The following is a 4,092-nucleotide window of genomic DNA, read 5'->3' as shown; positions in this document are numbered from 1 at the left end:
GGATATGTCTAAATGTGCAATGCTTGATCATGCTATCTAATGTGAATGAACAATAAAATTGTGTTGGCACAATTTTGAAATAGCCACCTTATGTGTAATACTTGATGATGCTATCTAATGTAAATAAACAATAAAATTGTGTTAACACAATTTTTTAATGGCCACCCTATTTGTAATGTTTGGTCATCTAATATAAATGAACTATAAAATTTTGTTGGCATAATCTTGTAATGGCCAGCCTATGTGTAATGCTTGACCATGCTATCTAATGTCAATGAACAATGAAACTGTGTTGGCACAATTTTTAATGGTCACCCTATGTGCAATGCTTGATCATGCTATCTAATGTCAATGAACAATAAAACTATGTTGACCTAATTTTGTAATGGCCATCCTATAGGTTGATAGTTGTTGGTCTTTTCTTGGGTGATAGAAAAGGGGTAATTTAAATCTATGTTCAAGAAAGGATTTTATATATAATTCTCCATTTTTATATATCATATGAGTGCATTCGATAGTAGAAGATACCTTTAAACATCATATACTAAGGAAAAAATTAACCTAAGAAAATGTAAGTCAACCTCAACTATTTAACAATTTTAACTTAGTCTTAAAATATGATGTTTACCCTGACCAAAAGGTCATGCCTTAATCTATAGAATGAGATTTGATTTACACTCAAATAGAAGAAGCTCCACTTTCAAGGCACCTATCAATGCTTTACCACACTTAATTAGGTAATGTTGGTCTGGTAACAGAGAGTTCTCATAGATTGAATAGCTTATTTGCATAAGGGATGGAAGGTTCATAAGTTTGATATATTCTGTATTGTTCTAAGTTTTTGCACAAGATTGTTGGCATTTTGTTCTTAATAAGATTAATTCCCATATGTCATTACCTAACTCTCCATGGGATTTGTTTTAGGCATGACAAATTTTACATACTAGATCAATGTTTTCATGTCTCTGGAAGTGCATCCCTACATCTATAGTATGAGTCATTTGGTGGAAAAGAAACATGAGTAATTTCAAACAAATGTCATCTTGAATCCCTCAATTTCGAGAAGGATTAGAGAGATCAATTATTGAGCTTTCTAACACTATAGTAACTATAAGGGTAAACATTTTATTTCTCCTTGGGATGGCTATGATGTTCACTGTTGGAAGGCTTAACTTTTTTCTTATCTTGTTACTCTATTGTTTCCATCCAAGATTCCTCTTATCCGAGTGGATCGCTCAAAGTGAGGGCTATTACAAACTCAATTTTGATGAGAACTCTAGAGGAAATCTAGGTAACTCTAATTATGGTATAGTCATTAGAGAATTTAAAGGTCATGTGATTGTAGCAAAACAATCCCCTCTCCCTCCAGGTACTAATAACAAGGCTGAGACCTTGGCCTTGCTTTTTGGTTTGGAACTTGTGAAATCACTATCTATATCTAAGTTACATGTTGAAAGGGATTCAACCATTATTATTATTGTGTGCATTAAATGTCATATATGTATAATTGGTCCATACAGTATATATTGCATCAAGTCTAGTCTCTTCTTGATTCAATCTCTGAATGTTACACTATGCATAGTTATAGAGAAGGCAACCTTTTAGCTGATTGTCCGGCTAATTTTGGTACTGATGGGGTTTATATTAACTATTTACTTTTCCCTCCTAATCTTCCTTATTTCTCCAACTTGGTTAATATAATGACAAAAGAATATGCTTAGAATCCTCTAAAGACCTTCTCAAATATTATTTGATAGGAAATCATGGCTTCTCTCAATTTCACATGTTTTACTTTTATGGATCTCACTTGTTCTTTTGAGATGTATGCAATTTAGGGTCCTCGCTTGCACTTGCATCGGGTGGCTTTGGATGGTGATCAATGATGGAAATTTTTATATTTTGGATTTTCTCTGACACCAAATAATGTTTGGATTAATAGTTGTCTTCATATGAGTTTTAGACTTTTTTACAATCACAATGTTCTAGATCTAGGATTTACAATTACTACAATCATTAGTTTTCATAGATACTCTCTAGATGTAGTCTTTCTTCTTTTCCATCCTTTTTGTATTAGTCAATGAATGTACTTTTTCTTTTCTAGTTTTTTTCTTTGGGAGCCATTTTTGAACTAGTTATTTTTAATATATATGTATGTTTGTGTGTGTGTGTGTGTATGTATGTATATATATGTATATATGTACATGTATATATATTCATATGTATATACATATATATATATATATATATATATACATATATACATGTGTGTGTGTGTGTAGAGACATACTTATATATGTATATATGTGTGTGTGTGGATATATATACATATATATATATAACACACACACATAAAGTTTCACCATTTGTGAGCTAGTCCCTATAATTGAGGACATCCATTTCTCTAAAATACAAAGTTATCATAATTTTTTGAGTTATTGAGCATTTTCAAATAGGCTATGTTCTAGACAAAATGCACCAGAGGTCCTTTTTTTTTTAAAATATTCTTCAAATCTCCCAAAATACAATATTTTTTATCAATATTTTTGCTATTTTGGATTAGAGGACATACAAATCATGAAGAATAAATGGTGAAAACTTCAACAAAATCTGTTGTGTTTTTAATTTTTTCAATTTTGATCAAAAGTGCATTTTTTCTAAAGATAGCTAGATTCTTTTTAAATTGTTTTTTATGAACAATTTTATTTTAAAATGTATCTATATTATTGTCTCTATCATTACAATCTCTAGGTTATTTTTATTTACGCCGAGAGGCGTTCTATACAATGGCAGCACAAATGCCCAGCACGGGAATATGCCAAGATTCCTGTCAATAAAAAATAATTGGGAGCAGTTACAAACTTCCAAATTAAATATTAAAAAAGAATTCCCGAAATAATAGCTGGCCGAAATAATAGGAAGCCAAATGGAGGCCGAAATAATAAGCTCGAAAAAGTAGGGCCCGAAAAAGTAGGACCCGAAAAAATAGGGCCCAAAAAAATAGGGGCGAAATAATTTCAATATGATTTTTTTTTTTTTGTTAAATATAATTTTGCATGCACATTCATGCTTTTTTTTTGCGGGGAGTGGGGGAATTTGAAACAAATTCGTGGAATGTGAAGAGACGTCTGTTGGGGGATATGAGGAGCCTCTCAGAAGTTATAAAACCAAGGCTCCTCATTTCATTTTCATTTTATGTTTTTGCAGGAAGGAAGAGGTGGAGGTTATTGGAGGATTAGATTGGAGTTTTTGAATAGGAGTAAATTGAAGTTTTGGAGTAACATTTTTGCAGGTGAGATTTCTATTTTTTATTTACATTTTCATTTAGATTTAGATGTAGAAGTAAATTGAAATTCAAAATTAGTTATAATATTCTACTTTGATTTATATTTCAATTTTAATTAATTTCATTTAGATTTAGAATTCTGTTCATATGACCGAAATTGAGGCCACTGGAGGACCTGTGCAGAGTTTTTCGTGGAGATAAGCATGTGGGTACTGAATCAAGGCACATTAGGCCTCTTGGAGATGTAATTGCGGTGACTTCCATGGCTTTTTGAATTGAATAGGGCAATCTAAACAATCTCAGATCTGAAATTCTTTTTTTCCTTTTCAACCGAAGATAGAACAAAGATTGCTTGCAAGAAATTTTGCAGAGTTTAAGATTTGATTGCTTATGGCCGACTATTCTTGGTAACTGATATTTCTATTGTATATTCCCGTGCCCAGCACGGGAAGTTTTAATCTATACAATTTATTTTGTGCATTTAGTGCACAAACTAAAGAATGCATATGCAATCAATTTTTTTATCAATCTTTATGATAGCTTTTTTTTTAAAATAGAAAATAGAAATTATTCTTTTATGTATGTAGAAAAAAATTAGAAAGATTTTATGTATGTAAAAAATTAAAAGAATTCTATATACATCTAGATTTATTGAAAAGAATTCTATTTACATTTAGATATTTTGATTGAAATAACCATAATGCAAAAACAAAATATAAAATAGAAATGTTAATATATGTATGTAGAAAAAATTAGAAAGATTGCATGCATCTAAACAAATTCTATTTACATCTAGATTTTTTTAGAAT

General features: G+C 30.6%; 1 long non-coding RNA gene across 1 annotated transcript; it reads left to right on the top strand.

Moving 5' to 3' along the window:
* The first annotated feature begins 2,754 nt into the window (after positions 1-2,754).
* LOC149577769 (uncharacterized) lies at positions 2,755-3,822 on the top strand. Its single transcript, XR_016353947.1, has 2 exons — positions 2,755-3,289; positions 3,419-3,822. It is a non-coding gene; the product is annotated as an uncharacterized LOC149577769 (long non-coding RNA).
* The last annotated feature ends 270 nt before the right edge of the window (positions 3,823-4,092 follow it).

This window comes from Cupressus sempervirens, chromosome 1 (assembly GCF_028749045.1).
Source record: "Cupressus sempervirens isolate cs-2001-9-10 chromosome 1, ASM2874904v1, whole genome shotgun sequence".
NCBI classification, from domain to species: domain Eukaryota; kingdom Viridiplantae; phylum Streptophyta; class Pinopsida; order Cupressales; family Cupressaceae; genus Cupressus; species Cupressus sempervirens.
This window is presented reverse-complemented; position numbering and strand designations above follow the sequence as displayed.